At 45.3% G+C, this 17,926-nt stretch overlaps 1 long non-coding RNA gene across 1 annotated transcript in view; it reads right to left on the minus strand.

Moving 5' to 3' along the window:
• Positions 1–222: 222 nt before the first annotated feature.
• LOC138247454 (uncharacterized) overlaps positions 223–17,926 on the minus strand; it is a 51,425-nt gene continuing 33,721 nt past the window's right edge. Inside the window, exons 3-4 of the long non-coding RNA XR_011194509.1 lie at positions 4,104–4,367; positions 223–1,229 (exon numbers count right to left, since the gene is read on the minus strand). This is a non-coding gene — a long non-coding RNA (uncharacterized lncRNA). The remainder of the gene's footprint in view (positions 1,230–4,103; positions 4,368–17,926) is intronic.

A 17,926-nucleotide genomic window follows, 5' to 3' on the forward strand; every position in this document is an offset into this window, starting at 1 on the left:
CCCCAATATCTGAAGGTTTCCCTACTTTTAATCCCCAAACTAATTAAATTAAATGGAGTCACACACACTAGCTCTATGAATGCCACAGGCCCCATGGTCCCACATCACCACACTGACGTCCTTTAACACACATAGGAAAAGGAATGGACTGCTTTTCCCACAATGCAACACACATAAAATTCAACCTATTGAAATAAACAGTCATGTATGGCAAACATTACGTAACTTTACAAAACCACATTTATTTACAGATAAACAACAGACACAAAATGCTCAACTGTAACTTATAAAAATAAAATATAAAGGGACAACAAAGGTCTTGCAGAAAGTCTTTAAAAACTGGTTGGGGGAAAAAAATATTGCCCTACCACAGTCCGAGTTCTAGGCTTCAGGCCTTCATCTTGCCTCTACATCTCATTAATCGTGTCCTCCTTTTGGGGCTCTCATTCCTCTTGGATGACATGGATTTCAAGGCATCTATTTTTAAGGATGAGTTGGGATTTCGAGAATTTTCTGGGGGGCTGGCACGAATGGTGATGGGAATGGTGAGGTTTGGGGGGTGGGAGTGTTTTAAGTCATGGGGTAATTTAGGGCAGTTGGAATAGTGGAGGGAGGTGGAGGGTTTGTGGCAGCAGGATAAATTGGGTTGGACTTTGGACCTGGGTAGGGCATTGAATGGGGTCAGATAGTGGAAGAGGGCAGAGGTTGGAATGGGGCAGAAAAAGGAATAGCAACAGGTGTACCAGGGCACTAGCAGGTGCAGGAAGTCTCTTTGAGTCAGATATGGCACAGTGTATGCCATCTAGGAAGTCTGTAACTTGAGAGGTTTGTTGACTGGCACAATGGCAGCATGCTACAGTGCCATCTGCCCTGTTTCTTTGTCACCAGTGCTGGCGAAATGGAGGTCAGTGAATTGGTGCCTGGGGCGAAGCAGACCCCAGCCAGCTTACTGACAGTGTGCTACCTTTATATCAGGCCGAGAGGAGAGAGGAGGGTGGTGGTGGGAGTAGTGGTGGAAATCACAGGAACATATGTTGTGGCCAATGTTGTTTTGACTTTCAATGTGAGGGGCTTGTCAGAGTAGGAGGCCTCAGATTCTGATGTTGTAGTGGCCGCCTCATGATTCCCATCTCCCTTATTGTCCTTGGGTCTCTTGGTCCGTTGGTGCTGGAGGTGTCACTTTCTGCCTCCCAGTTGCCCTCTTTCTGGTCCCGCAATGTGTGTGCATACTGCAGAGGTAGATAACAAAAGGTACACACATCGAAGAGGTCAAAAAGAATACATTTTAGTTTAGTAATCTCAACGAATGACACATAGGGCCTGATTACGACTTTGCAGAGGGGATTACTCCATCCCAAATGTGACGGATATCCTGCCCACCGAATTATGAGTCCATTATATCCTATGGAACTCGTAATACGGCGAGCGGGATGTCCTTCACATTTGGGACAGAGTAATGTCATGAATACCCTGCCCACTTTAATGCAAGTGTAATATATGAAATAGCACTTGTAATAAGGAGGATGGTATATCTGTCATTTTTAAGACAGACTACCCATCTGCGAAACTCAAACACATGCCCAATGTCTATTAATGAACCAATCTCAAACAATGCTAAAAAAACTCCTTCTGTATGCACAATTGTTATCAAATCTCAAACACTCTGATACATCTATGCAGTTTGATTAAGGGGATACTCAGTCACTAATGTGACATATTTTCGCCAGCACATTACTAATTAAATATGCTTTAATGCACTTGGAAAGTGGTGTATGGGTGTTCTGCTATGTTTGCAAATCAAAACATATTGTTGTATTTTTACTTGTAAATATTGTTCCCAGCAAAGTTCCATTCAGGGCGTGTACTCGTAGCCAATAACCAACTTTGGAACAGTAGTGCATTCTGTAGGAAATTGGGTTACTGGTTGAGGGGGTGAAACCCTACTCAAGCAGCAGCCACAATTCCCGTCAGTGTGACGTCACAAACAAACCCCAAATTAACCTGTGCTTAACCTTGTGGTAGTTTGGCACAAAAGCAATCAGTCTTAACGTATCCTCAATGTGTAAAATATTTATGCAGCCCTTGAAACAGTAATAAGGTGAAAGCACAATACTAGAAACCTCCAACACCAATTTAGAATAGATATATAATTTAATAGATGGAACTCAAATGACAAAATCACAATCAGTAGAATCTGAGATATACAATTTTAAAGATTTAAGTGAAAACAGTGGCTCAAAAGACAAAGCGCTACCTGTGGTTATCTGCTGTTGTGGAAGAAAATCACAAGTTCAGGCCTACCGTGATGGAGTGCAGGCCGGATATATGGACCAGGTTAGGTCCACAGTACCGTACCTTCAATCCTGGGTGCAAGGTCCCAAGTCCAGAATGCGTTGTGAAACTACAGTCCCAAGAAGCTGCAGGCTCCTGCAAATTCCTTTATCGGAGATACGTCACACATTATTGGTTCAGATGAAGTCGTCAACCGGGCTTGCAAAGCAAGGTCCTGCTTAGTTGTCAAGGATACAGTCAATGAAGGCTACATTGAGATGGCCTGAATCAAAGCAGTTCTGAGTAGCTCCGGGGCTGTAATGTGAGGTCCTGCATCAGGGATGTGTTGCGCAGCTGCGGTTCTGATGCAGAGATGAGAAGAGATGCGTTGTGCTGCATTGGTTGCATCTAAACTACCACAGCCAGACTGGCAGAGTACATACAGGCATCTTCCAAAGGTCCAGGACTGGAGTGGCACCACTTGGGGGGGCAATATTCACCACAGACAGAGGCCAGATGCTAGGTTCAATGTGCTTGAAGTCTTTTCCATCCCTAAGGCTCTGATCAAGAGGCCAGTCAACTAGCCTGTGGAGTCACTTTGGTGGTCCTGCGTTCAAGATGCAGGTCCAGTCCTTTTCACTCCGATAAGAGGGAAGCAGGACGGCAGAACCAGCACAGTAGTCCTGAGCCTTCCACAGATCCAGAGATGTACTGAGGAGCTGAATCCAGAGTCCACTATTTGTACCTGGGGCCACTTTGAAGTAGGAGAAGGTTCGGGAAGTTTCCATCCTCAGAGGTGATTGAAATTTCCTGCATCCCTGCAATGGCCCCTACTTGTCTGGGGACACAAATGACTAGTCTTAAAACCCTCTGTGAGTGTGCTGGCCAGGGCCATTGGTATGTGCAAGTGTGGTAGCTGACATCTCCCCCCCTTCATCAAGTCAGAGATGGTCCACCCTGCCAACACCAATTCCCCCTTTGTCTCACTGTCTGGAAGTAATATACAAAAGACCAACTGCCAGCTACACTCAAGTAGCATTTAATTTATAGGCCATGGGTACATGTGGTACCTCTTTTCGCGGGACTTACAAATGTACTAATTGTTCACCATGTTTAAAGGAGCACTAGTTAGCAGTGGTAAAGTGTGTAAAGTCTTAAGGCCAACAGAGTGAGAATAGCAAAAATGGAGGAGTGATGCAAAACGTTTGAGGGAAGACTACCCTATGACTGACAGGTCTTACATGTTAATTCTCTTACCCAGGATCTGGATGTCCAATACAAAATGCAGCATGAAGTAAAGCCCTAGGGGTCACTCTCCATGTTATAAAATATTATCAGTAGCACAGTAGTGGCAACACATGCTTAATAGCACTATGAGCAAAAACAAAACTTTTTTATGTGAACCACCGAAGTGTGAATCTTGTAAACCACTTGATGAAAGGATATTTTGTAAGCTTTATGAGGGCATAATCAGTGATGCTGCAGATATCCCATCTGTAAAGTTACAAAGACCTTATCAAGAATGTGCCTGATTTATAGTTTTACAGTTATGTTACTTCATCACAAACATGCCGGATATCACATACACCTTACTTATTACAAATACATGATGTATAATAGCACTTGTAATAAGGTGGACAGGCTATCTGGTGTTTTTGCGATGCGGTAACCATCTTCCAAATTCAAAATCAGGGCCAAAGTCTATTATATCATATGGATTTACAATAGGAACATTAGTGTATCATTGAATTTTTAGACCTTATATTACAATCTGAAAACTGCAAAGAAGGGTTAGGAACAAAATACATATTTTTCCTTCTAAATTAACTAACCCCCTTGTTGCTGCTCCATGGCCTTCAGTTCCCCATCCAAGTCGGGGCAGAGCACTACAATAATAAGCCACGTCATGATAGCCAGTGACCAAAGAACCCACTTTTCCTCCTGGGAAGACCTTCCATATTTGGTGTGATGCAATGAGGCTGGTTCATTGCTCCACCATCACGAGTCCTCTAATGTGTCTGCCAGTGGATGCTGCTGCCTGAAGATCCTCTGGTAGAAAATACCTGTGAGATCTTATTCTTACTGTGGGGGCTGGCCTATAGAGAGAAAAGTAAGTCAAAAATGTTACTATACATGTTATGGTAAACATCACAATTCTTACAACATGAATGTGTATATATGATAAGATTTTTATTTATCAAACAAGGAGCCTGTTTGAGTTTGTTAGAAATTTGGATTCTGGTTGGCAGAGATATGCATCCCTTCTAAGCAGGAACCACAATTTGATTCCAGTTAAGTCAGATACAGAACATAAATTAACCTCTGCTCATCCTCTGGTAGCTTTACATAGAGCAAGCAGGCTTAACCTGAAATGTGTAAAGATTTTGTGTGACACTGCAAACAGTAAAACAGTGAAAACACCACGCAAAAAGACACGACACTGGTTAGACAAATCAAACTTAATTTTCTGAGTAAAACACGATCAAATCAACATAAATCCAATAAGTAGAAGTTGAGATATGAACTTTTACAAATTAAGCCTAAAAGCATAGAGGCCAACCATGGTCATCTGGTCATACTATACCGAGTGAAATCCAAACATTTAGGCTGACTGTGATAGAGAGTGGGTTCGATGCAGTCCCAGACATGTCCAGCTGAAGTGTTACCTTTTCAGAACTGAGCCAAGAGTCCCGTTTGTGGGGAGCAAGTTCGCTGGGAGCAAGGAGAGTGTCACAAGGAGAGTGTCGCTGGTGTTGGCCCATAGGTGGGAAATGTTGGCCGGGCGTTGTGGATAGGCAGGCTGGAGACTTGTAGTCTTGAGCATTGACGCTTGCAGTGCTAAGAGACAAACTTGTTGTAGCTCATGCTGATTCTTTGTGCGAGCATCACGGTTCTGGTATTAGCGGGCCAGATCGCAGTCACAAAGAGCCAAAGTCTTGAGTTCAGGGGCAACAAAACAACTTTCAAGGGCCCAAGTCATGAGGAGCTCCTCTTGGGGGCCAGGAGCTGTTTAAAGGGTCGAGGGTCTGTAGCAGCTGTGTTGGAAGTCTTTGTGTCCCTGAGACTTCAGAGGAGCAGGGGACAAGCCAGCAAGCCATTTGAGTCACTGTGTTCTGCGTTGGAGAGATTCAGGTCCAGTACTTCTCACTACCAGGCAAGGAGGGCAGCAGACAGCAGATTAGCAGAGCAGGAGTCCAGCAGAGTCCAGCAGAGTGACAGTCCTTCTTCCTGGCAGAGTATCCACAGGTCCAGAAGCGTATTGAAGCGGTGGTGTTCAACGTCCAGTATTTATGCTTTGGTGCTCTGGTTCTCAAAGGTGGCAGTAGCTTCTAGGAAGCAGCTTTGAAGTGCAGGGAAACCCCTTCCTGTTTTCCCTTGGCTCCAAGCTGGCTGGAGTGACACTACAGGGTTGGTAGGCCTTTTGTGTATGGATATGGCACTGTTCATTCAGGTGTAGTTGTGAGGCTGTGCTTAGCTCCATCACCCCATCAAATCAGTTAATGCACATCAGGGCCCATCAATTCACACCTAAGCTTCCATTGAGTGTGGCTGTCTAGAGGGAATACACAACCATAGCTGTCAATCTACCCCAGATGTGTATTGGAGACAGGCTGCAGACACAGAAGGCTAAGAGCAAGAAAATGCCAACTTTCTAAAAGTGGCATTTTTAAAATTGTAACAATAAATCCGACTTTACCTTTAAAGAGGTTTTATCATTACAATTCCATAGGTACGAACCATGACAGTTGTACTCTTTCTTAATCAGGAATTACAACTTATTAAATGTAATAAGGAATCCCCAATGTTATCCTGTGGGAGGGGTAGGCCTCACCGTAGTGAAAAACAAATTTGAGAGGACATGTAAAATGTAAAAGTTTATGTCCTGCCAGTTACATACATACCACCTTGCCCACTGGGCTACCTAGGGCCTACCTTAGAGGTAACTTATATGTAATATAACAGGTGTTTAAGGCTTGGCAAGGAGCTTTTAAATGCCACGTCGACATGCCAGTGGGGCACTGAATAATGGAAGGCCTAGGACATGATTTAAAGTGGTATGTAAGTGGGTGGCACAAGCAGTGCTGCACGACCAGTAGTAGCATTTATTTTACAGACCCTGGGCACATGTAGTGTACTTAACCAGGGAATTATAAGTAAAATAAATATGCCAGTTAGGTATATAAGAATCATCCCATGTTTTAGGCAGAGAGTGGATGCACTTTAGCACTGGTTAGCAGTGATAAAATGATCAGAGTCCTAAGGCCAACACAAATTGAATTCAGCAAAAAGTGGAAGGAAAAGGCAAAAGAGCTCAGGGATGACCCTGCAGAGAGGGCCAGGTTCAATAGAGTTTGTATCACATGTTGTGGCATTACAAATGTGATGGATATACCGTCCACTTAGTAAGGCAAATAGGATATCCATTATGCTCTGAGGGAGTCACATCTCAAGCAACTTAAATATCATGTCCATAATTGTGTATAAATATAATTGTGAGAAGTGTATGTTAACTTTACTTTGGCCATCACTCAGTGTTGTGTGACTCCATTAGAACCATTCTCTTGGACTGATTTATAACTATTTGGACAACGTTCTCTATGACAATATGAAGGATGGACTGTTCACTTTATTACAAGTATCTTAAATATGTGACTTCTAATTATGTCTGTTGGCTATATGCAACATTGAGTTGGAGTAACAATTCTGGCAAAGAGAAATTCTAGGCATTTGTGTTTTATGTATAGGGTACTCCCTTCCAAATGTCAGAAAGTACCCTGTACACAAACAACAGCATTATCAATGTCATACTTACAGTCAAGTGCACTGCGAAATATTAGAAGGCACGGTCGTAAGTGCTTGACATTCTGAATTTACTCAGACAAGACCTAAGAAAATCAGCAGTTATAGTTACCTCATGTAACTATAACTTGCACTTCCTTAATGCACTGCTTATGACCTTACATATTACATCACTCATGACTTGGTCAGTGACATCACTAATGACATCTCAAATGACGTCACTGATGACATCATCAAGCAAGTGTAAGTGTTTGTATCAATGTGTGAATGGGTGTATTGGTGAATGATTGGTTGAATCATTTGCTGTATGGGAGAGAGAGTGGATGTGTGAGTAGCTGTATGGTTAAGCAAGTGACTGTGTGAGTGGCTGTATTTAGTTGAGTGAGTGGGTGTGTGAGTGGCTGTACGGGTGAGTGAGTGGGTGTGAGAGTGGTTCTCTGTGTAAGTGAATGGCTGTCACTGTATTGGTGAGTGAGTTGGTGAGTCATTTACTGTATTGGTGAGGCAGTGAGTGTATGAATGGCTGTAAGTATACCTAAGTGACTCTGTCAGTGACTGTATGGGAGAGTGAGTTGGTGTTTGAATGGCTGTATCCAAAAATGAGTGGGTGTGTCAGTTCCAGGAGGGACCAGGATGTCGCCACTTGGATGAGGAGACAGAGGGGGCGCCCAGCAAGTCAGGGAGCCCTCACAGAAGCAGGCAGCATCCACAGAAGTACCGGATCAGGCACTTATAAGAGGAGTGAACCAGAGTCCAACCGAAGTCAGAAAAGGGAGTCCCACGACGCCGGAGGACAACTCAGAAGGTTGTGCATTGCAGGTTAGAGTGTCGGGGACCCAGGTTTGGCTGTGCACGAAGGAAATCCTGGAAGAGTGCACAGGAGCCGGAGCAGCTGCAAATCACGTGGTCCCCAGCAATGCAGTCTAGCTTGGGGAGGCAAGGACTTACCTCCACCAAACATGGACTGAAGAGTCACTGGACTGTAAGGGTCACTTGGACAGAGTTGCTGAGTTCCAGAGACCACGCTCGTCGTGCTGAGAGGGGACCCAGAGGACCGGTGATGCAGTCTTTTGTTGCCTGCGGTTGCAGGGGGAAGACTCCGTCGAACCACAGGAGATTTCTTCAGAGCTCCTGGTGCAAGAAGGAGGCAGGCTACCCCCAGAGCACGCACTACCAGGAAACAGGCGAGGAAGCCAGCAGGATGAAGTGATACAAGGTTGCAGTAGTCGTCTTTGCTACTTTCTTGCGGTTTTGCAGGCGTCCTGAGCAGTCAGCGGTCGATCCTTTGGCAGAAGGTGAAGAGAGAAGTGCAGAGGAACTCTGGTGAGCTCTTGCATTCGGTATCTGAAGAATTCCCCAAAGCAGAGACCCTAAATAGCCAGAAAAGGAGGTTTGGCTACTTAGGAAGGAGGATAGGCTAGTAACCCAGGTAAGAGCCTATCAGAAGGAGTCTCTGACGTCACCTGCTGGCACTGGCCACTCAGAGCAGTCCAGTGTTCTGGGCCCCTGGGAGGTGCAGGTCAGGGTAGTGGTCACTCCCCTTTCCTTTGTCCAGTTTCACGCCAGAGCAGGGCTGGGGGATCCCTGAACCGGTGTAGGCTGGCTTATGCAGAGATGGGCACCATCTGTGCCCATCAAAGCATTTCCAGAGGCTGGGGGAGGCTACTCCTCCCCAGCCCTGACACCTTTTTCCAAAGGGAGAGGGTGTAACACCCTCTCTCTGAGGAAGTCCTTTGTTCTGCCTTCCTGGGCCAGGCCTGGCTGGACCCCAGGAGGGCAGAAACCTGTTTGAGGGGTTGGCAGCAGCAGCAGCTGCAGTGAAACCCCAGGAAAGGCAGTTTGGCAGTACCCGGGTCTGTGCTAGAGACTCGGGGGATCATGGAATTGTCTCCCCAATGCCAGAATGGCCTTGGGGTGACAATTCCATGATCTTAGACATGTTACATGGCCATGTTCGGAGTTACCATTGTGACGCTATACATAGGTAGTGATCTATGTATAGTGCACGCGTGAAATGGTGTCCCCGCACTCACAAAGTCCGGGGAATTTGCCCTGAATGATGTTGGGGCACCTTGGCTAGTGCCAGTGTGCCCACACACTAAGTAACTTAGCACCCAACCTTCACCAGGTGGAGGTTAGACATATAGGTGACTTATAAGTTACTTAAGTGCAGTGGTAAATGGCTGTGAAATAACGTGGACGTTATTTCACTCAGGCTGCAGTGGCAGGCCCGTGTAAGAATTGTCAGAGCTCCCTATGGGTGGCAAAAGAAATGCTGCAGCCCATAGGGATCTCCTGGAACCCCAATACCCTGGGTACCTCAGTACCATATACTAGGGAATTATAAGGGTGTTCCAGTATGCCAATGTGAATTGGTGAAATTGGTCACTAGCCTGTTAGTGACAATTTAGAAAGCAGAGAGAGCATAACCACTGAGGTTCTGGTTAGCAGAGCCTCAGTGAGACAGTTAGTCATCACACAGGGAACACATACAGGGCACACTTATGAGCACTGGGGCCCTGGCTGGCAGGGTCCCAGTGACACATACACTAAAACAACATATATACAGTGAAATATGGGGGTAACATGCCAGGCAAGATGGTACTTTCCTACAGTGTGTGACTACATCAGTTAGTACTGTATGGGTGGCTGAGTGGTTGTGTCAGTGGCTGTTTGACTGAATGAGTGTCTGTATAACCCTAGTTTTATACATCTGTGAATAAGTATGTGAGTATAGGTGTGTGTGTGGGTATACAAGTTTGTATGAGCAAATGAGTGGGTGAGTGTTTGTGTGGATGATGTCATCAGTGATGTCACTGCCGATGTCATGAGTGATGTAATATGTGAGGCCATTAGCAGTGCATTACAGGACCACAAGTTATAGTTAGCTCAGGTAACTATAACTGCTGAATTCCTTAGGTTTTGTACCTAACCTAACATTCAGAACATAACTATTTTGTCCCTGTAACTTTTGTTTTTTTTCCAGTGAATTTCTATGATTTCTTAATTCTATTTCCTAACTATAACGTCCCTGTAACCTTTGATTTTTTCAGTGAATTTCTATAGTTTTCTTAATTCTATCTCCTAACTTTAATGTCCCTGTAACCTCTGAGTCTTTCAACGAATTTCTATGCTTTTTCCCCCAAAAAAATCCTAACTAGAACCCCCGGTGTAACCTTTGACTTTTTTTTCTAAATGTATTTGCTGTGGTCATGAAAAATATTGTGGCAGCTTTTGATTTATTTTTTGGAAATTATATGATCATCATGTACTGATATAATGTATTCTGTATCATTAGCTTGTTTAAAAATAGTAAGTAAGTTAAAGGTATTGCAAATAGTATGTAAAAGCAATAAAGTTTATTTTTACTAAATGTTATAATATGATAGAGATTTATTGCATAGCTAAGTAGGTTTTCATTTGTGAAAAAAATTTGGATCCGTATATTTTACGTGGACCCGCATTCTGCTGTGTTAATGAACTCTATGGTTTTTCCTCCAACCACGTGTTACTTGGAATTCTGATCAGCAGATTCACAGATTTATGTTTTAAATGTCTTTTTGCATGTAATACTATGTAGATTAAAGTATAATATAAAATTATATATATTCCACACCTCATAAACCTTGTACTATTTATTTATATAGAATTAATGCACTTCGAAAATACGAGGAATCTGCAAAGTCAGAAGAAAAAAATTTATATTCCAAGCTATCCATTGGTTCATAAGAACCACACCCAACATTTGAAAGAAACTACACCCAACAGTTTTCTGTTATCTCTTGGTAAAGAAGGGTGCATCTGGTATTTGAGATTCCAAATGGCAGAAGGAGTAGATCCTCGTACATCCAAAAGTATGGAGGAACAGGATGAAGAAGTGCATGGAGGTCATAGAAGGGGAAGTGATATGCAGTGGTAGTTCGCCATCCCCACTACTGAGACAAAAGCTAGGAACTTGTTGTTAAAATGCAGACATAACCGACATGCTTGAAAAAGTGTAGAGCCACCACTGTTAATTTGTTTTACTTATTTTTCAGTTTGCAAAACACGTTTTTTGACAATGCAACAGTTTTGCATATCGTTTTTTTGTTTATAAAAGTTGTTTTTGTAAGCCATTTCTATTTCAAAAACTACTTCTAAAAATGTTTTTAAAAGTTTTTCTTTGTTAAAACTTCAACTTTTTAGAGCCACCATATTTACTACGGAGAGCTGTGTCTGTGTTCTTATTTTTGTAGTTTATGTATCAGGGTGTACATAGCTGTGTCAGTGAATACATCAGTATGTCCCTAGGTCTGTCAGTGAATGCATCAGTGTCTCACTAGCTCCAGTGTGTATTGGCTGTGTCAGTGCATCCATCAGTATGTTCCTTGGCTATGTCATTGTATGTGTCAGTGTGTCCCTGGATGGGTCCATGTCTGCATCAGTGTGTGCCTGGGTGGGATAGTGTATACATCAGTATGTGACTGGGTGTGTCAATCAGTGCAACAGTATACGCCTCGCTGTGTGAGTGTATGCTTCAGTGTGTGCCTGGATCTCTAAGTGTATGCACTACTCTGTGCTTTGATTTGTCAGCATCTGCATGAGTTTGTCCCTGGTTGTGTTAGTGTGTTCATTAGAGTGTATCTGGATGTGATCATGTATACATAAGTGAGTCCATGTATGCGTTAGTGTCTGCATCATTGTATGCATAGTGTGTATGCTCTACTTCTGCTTTGATTTGTCAGCATCTGCATGAGTGTGCCCCTGGTTGTGTCAGTGTGTTCATTAGAGTGTGTCTGGATTTGGCCATGTATGCATCAGTGTGTCCATGAATGAGTAACTGTCTGCATCATTGTGTGAATGGTTGTGTCAGTGTACGCGTCAGTATGTTCCTGGGTGTGACAGTGTATGCATCAGTGTGTCCCTGGGTGTGTCACTGTAAAAGTCAGTGTGTGCGTGGATATGTTGGAGTGTGCATTAGTGTGTCCCTGGGTGTGTCTGTGTATACATCAGTGTGTGTTTGGGTGTGGTATTGTATCCATCAGTGTGTCACTATGTGTGTCACTGAATACATCAGTGTATGTGTCAGTGTGTGTCTGGATCTGTAAGTCTATGCATCAGTGTAGGATGCTGGCTCTGTATATATAATTTCAAAGTGAGATATAGTGTGCACAGAGTACAGGGATTCCTCAGAGACTTAACAGAGGCCAAATAGATAATACTAACGCTCTCTTTTGAGGTAGTGTGGTCGAGAAGTTAGGCTTATCAGAGGGTGGTACAAAGCATTGTTGTACACACAGAGAAAATAAACGAAGCACACACTCAGTTACTTAACTCCAGACCAATGGTTTTTATATTTCAAAAATATATTTTCTTAATTTATTTTTAGAACCACAAGATTCAAGTTGCAGGTAAGTACCTTCAAAGTTTCGTATTTCACACAGGTATCAACAGTACTTTGTTTGAAATAGGTAAGTAATACACACATGAAAGAAAATACTCAGTGTTACAAAAGTAAAGGTACTTTATTTTTTGTGACACAATGCCAAAAATACCTCAGAGATTATACTCCCTTAGGAGGTAAGTAATATACACAGTATACACACTAGAATGCAGAAATAGCTGTAAAAACAGTTAGAAAACAGTGCAAATAGTGAAAATCACAATAGGGTACACAAACCAGTGGAATGCGAAAGTCAGTCTCCCACCTAGGCAAGTATAGTGTGTAGAGGGGCACTGGGAGCATAAGAAAACACCAAAAGTAAGTAATAGAACCCACCTCGTAGCCCAGGAAAACAGGAGTAAATCACAGTAAGTTTCCTAGAACACACAAGAAGTCATGATAGAAGATAATGCAAGAACCAGAAGAGACCGCAAGACACCAACGATGGATTCCTGGACCGGAAGACCTGTGGAAGAAGGGGACCAAGTCCAAGAAGCACTGAAGAGTCTAGAGAGAACAGGAGCCCCTGCTAACCCGGATGAAGGTGCAAAAGAAGAACCATCAATAAGGAAGAACAGTCAGTACTGCACCCAAGAAGATGGATGTGTGTTCCTGGTTGGTGCGCATGATGTCCCACGCTGGACGGAAGATTCCAGTCTGGTTGGCATCGCTGGATTCCGCCAACAAGCCTTGGCACATGCAAAGCACACTGTTAGCCAAAAATCACACTGCCTGGGACCAGGAGGGACCTGGTGGCCTCTACCCCCATGGGAAAGACAAAGGGGGCTCTGAGCAACTCAGAGAGCCCCCAGAAGACCAGGCAGCTTGCACAGGAGTCCCACAGCATGGAGACAAAAAAGGTGCAAATTGAGGCCCATGCAGCACAACACAAAGGGATCCCACACCACCAGAGAACCACTCAGGAAGCTGTGCATCGCAGGTTGGAGTGCTAGGGACCTAAGCTGTGCTGCGCACAAAGAATTTTGTGGAAGGTCTCACACAAGCCTTGGCAACTGCAAATCATGTGGTGCATACAGGTACTGTCTTGTGTGGGGAGGCAAGCCCTTACCTCCACCAAAGTTGGACGGTTGGACCGTTCGTCAGTCATGGTCACTTCAGTCGACCACCTGTGTTGCTGGATCCATGCTTATCATCAGGAGAGGGGACCCATGTCACCGGTTGTCGCTGCAGACGGGTGCCTGCTGAAGCAGAGAAGTGACTCCTTCACTTCAAGGGAGATTCCTTCGCTACTTCTGGTGCAGTTTGTAGAGTTCCTGGAGGGTTCAGATGAAGTTCCGTCAGTAAAAGATGCAGAGGATTCCTGCTGGAGCCTTGTAATCCGAATCTGAGGAACCTCACAGGAGAAAGACCCTAAATAGCCCTGAAAGGGGGATTGGTCAGCTAGAAAGGTAGGCACCTATCAGGGGAGGGCTCTGACGTCACCTGCTGGCACTGGCCACTCAGATGCTCCCAGAGTGCCTCACCACCTTGGAATCCAAGATGGCAAAACCCAGGGACACTCTGGATGTGCTCTGGGCACCATCCCTGGAGTGGTGATAGACAGGGGAGTGGTCACTCCCCTTTCCTTTGTCCAGTTTCACACCAGAGCAGGGACTGGTAGTCCCCGAACCGGTTTCGACTGGATTATTCAAGGAGGGTATCATCTGTGCCCTTCAAAGCATTTCCAGAGGCTCTGGGAGGCTACCCCTCCCATGCCTGTAACACCTATTTCCAAAGGAAGAGGGTGGAACACCCTCTCCCAAAGGAATTGCTTTGTTCTGCTGTTTCCTGATCTCAAACTGCTTGAGCAACAGGAGGGCAGAAACCTACATGTGAGGTGGCAGGAGCTGGGGCTACCTGGAAAACCTCAGAAGGCTGGTATGGCAGTACTGGGGTCCACTGTGGAGCCCCCAGAGTGCATGGAATTATAAAATCAATATTAGAATCAGTATTGGGGTACAATTCCCAGGTGTTAGACACCTTACATGGCCATATTCAGAGTTACCATTATGAAGTTGGACATAGGTACTGACCTATGTCCAGTGCACGCATAAAATGGCGTCCCGGCATTCACAAAGTCTAGGAAAATGGTCCTGGACAGTGTAGGGGCACCTCTGCTAGTGCAGGGTTGCACTCACACACATGTACTTTGCACCCAGCCTTCAGGGTTAGAAGGCCTGACATGTAGGTGACTTATAAGTGACCTAGTGCAGTGAAAATGGCTGGGAAAGGGTGAATGCACCTGTAGTGAATCCTAGTTCATTTTAATGGGATAACAGAAGTTAGCTTAGCCTCTTGCTTGTAGACTCGTGCCCCCGTCACCTAGTGACTTTTAACCTACTTAGCTTGCTCTGTCTTAGCCCATTTAATTATTTATTTCTTCTAAGATGGCTGCCTTGTTTATAGTTAGGCCACTTGTTATGGGTCACATTATCAGTGTCACCGCGCCGAGGCGTCAAGATCAAGCATCAAAGACAAACAAACAGTAGGTGTTCACACTTAGGGATTTTCCCTCTCTATAATTTCGAGGGATTGTTGATATTAATTGCCGTCCCAAGCATGTCTGTTATCTATTGTTTAGGAACACACCTACGTCAGGGGACCTTGTAGATCTGTATAAATACATCACACTTTAGACAGATAATCGGAGGGATTCCGACCAGAGGGCATCACCACCATCGCTGATACCGATGTTGCAGTCGTCTTGACGCTGACCCAGTCTTCGTGTCCCTGCAGAGTCTGAGACAGAGACCTCATTCCAAGGTAACGAGGGTTGGGCGCTCCTCCTATGGACATGGCACTGGCAGATTAGGTTTAACAAACCCAGCTCTCCTTTGGGTAGGAGGTTAGGACTTTTCACATTAGGGTATTAGGGCATATTACATCTCATATATCTTTTCTATGTATTGCAAGATGGTGGGGGTCTTTGTAATAATGACTCTCGTCTTCACAATACTGTTTCTTGCTTAATTCATTATCCTAATCATTGCAGCCCATGCAACTTATCGCAAATTGCAGTTATGTTAAATAAAAACTATTGTAACTTTACTGCACCTGTGTCATTGCCTGTGTTTGTGTGAGACATAATATATCTGTGAGAAAAGGGTAATCTCCGTTTTAACCACAACACTCCCTGAGATATCTTATTTTCGAGTCCATGCGTAAACGGCTGCCATAAATCACCTTTTACTATTGTGTTTCCGGTGAGGTGCTGTTGTTGTGACTTGTTGGAGGAAAGATGCAGTCGCCTACAAACAAAAGTACTGTCATCCTTAAACCAGCAGTCTTGCTCAGAGCAAGAGTCCAAACTACGACACACCATTTCACGCAGGCAGCAATGGCGGTCCTGCAGAAGCCTTTGCCTAGGCTCTCTATGGGGGGCAGAAGTAATGCTGCAGCCCATAGGGATCCCCTGGAACCCCAATGCCCTGGGTACCTAGGTACCACTTACTAGGGACTTATAAGAGGTGACCAGTATGCCAATTTGGGATGAAATACTGGATTACCAGTATGTAGTGGCAAATTTGAGATAGAGAGAGCACAAGCACTGGGGTCCTGGTTGGCAGGATCCCAGTGACACAGCCAAACACACTGACATCAGGCAAAAATTTGAGTAACATGCCAAAAAGAGGGTACTTTCCTAGAGCCGGGTACAGAGGTCAAAGTTGAGCCAATTTAATGTGGGCTGCTATGGAGACAGGAGTTACTCTGAATCAGGTTAGCCAGCAGCTAAGTACCCGTGATTTGGAGGGCAGACCAGGGGGGATTAGAAGAGCACTGGAGGGGCCACAAGTAGGCACCAAATACACAACCTCCACGGCACAGGGGCGGCCAGGTGCAGGGTGCAAACAGGATGCCGCGTTTTCAAATCTGGTCTATGAGGAGACTCCAGGTGTCACTCAGAAGCTGCAGGCGAAGTCCAGGGGGGTGTCTCGGGCACACCACTGGTCAGACAGGGAGGAGATCCGCCTGCTGAACGTTGAGGCACCCGAGGGGTCAGTTTCTCGAAGGCCTGGGGGTTGCGGGTGTAGTGTGTTCTTAGGTGTCAGATTTTAGTCCGGAGGTTCGCAGTCATGGGGGTCCTCGGGATTCCCTCTGAGGTGTCATTGTGGAGGCGCGGAGAGGTCAACCCAGGGTGGGCACTTGCTCACAATCGCCTGGGGACCCTCTCTTGCTGGGTGGACCACCTGGACACGGACACGCATTTGGAGTAAGGTGGTAGTCCTTGGTTGTAGGTTTCATTAGAAAGAGCCGCTGTCCTCTGGAGTTCCTGGTGCCTTTGGGTGCAGGGCAGACTTTTGGAGTTGGCAGAGGTCGCTGGGCCCGCTGGACGCGTCGCTGGTCTTTTCACAGGTTTTCTGAAGCAGGAGACAGGCCGGTAGGGCTGAGGCCAATGCAGTTGTCATCTTCCTTCTTCTCTGCTGTTGGATTCAGCTTAGCAGTCCTTCTTCTTCTTGAAGGTTGCCAGGAATCTGGTGAGTTGGGTTCAGGAAAATGCTTAAATACAGGAATTAGGAGTGGTACAGAGGTCAGAGGGCAGTAGCCAATGATTGAGGGTGGCTACATCCTCCTTGTGTCCACTCCCTTTGGGAAAGGGGGCACATTCCTATCCTTATCCCTATTGGTCCCTGTCCTCTAAACCAAGATGGAGGAATCCGCAGGGAGGGGGTCACTTCAGCTCTGGACACCTTGGGAGTGGTCCCAGCTGAAATGGTCACTCTTCCTTGTTTTTCTTAAGTTTCCAGACGAACTGGCCCCAAAAGTGGGTGCTTGTCCTCCTGCTGGAGTGCCCTGGGGCACGGTAACACGAGGCCTGAGCCTTTCAGGCTCACCACCAGGTGTTACTGTTCCTGCAGGGGGGTAGGTGGGAAGCACCTCCACCCAGAGCAGTCTTTGTTTCTAGCCTCAGAGAACACAAAGGCCCTCACCCCATGGGGTCAGAAACCTGCCTACTGATGGCAGGCTGGCACAGACCAGTCAGTCATATACTATTGGATTGGGTAAAATACAGGGGGCATCTCAAAGATGCCCTCTGTGTACATTTTTTAATAAATCCCACACTGGCATCAGTGGGGGGTTTATTGTGCTGAGCAGTTTCATACCAAACTTCCCAGTATTCAGTGAAGCCATTATGGAACTGTGGAGTTCATAATGACAAACTCCCAGACCATATACTTAATATGGCCACACTGCACTTACAATGTCTTTTCGACTTTGCCTTTTCTCCCCACCAGCACACACAATCTGCAATGGCAGTGTGCTTATGTTAGGTGAGGGGTCTCTTAGGGTGGCACAACACATGCTGCACCCCTTAGGGATCCTCCCTGGTCACAGGACCCTTGGTAATACTGGTACCTTTTATAAGGGACTTATCTGTCTGCCAAAGGTGTGCCAATTGTGGAAACAATGGTGCATTTTTAGGGACAAAACACT

The sequence above is a fragment of the Pleurodeles waltl genome, chromosome 7 (genome assembly GCF_031143425.1).
Source record: "Pleurodeles waltl isolate 20211129_DDA chromosome 7, aPleWal1.hap1.20221129, whole genome shotgun sequence".
Taxonomy (NCBI): Eukaryota; Metazoa; Chordata; class Amphibia; order Caudata; family Salamandridae; genus Pleurodeles; species Pleurodeles waltl.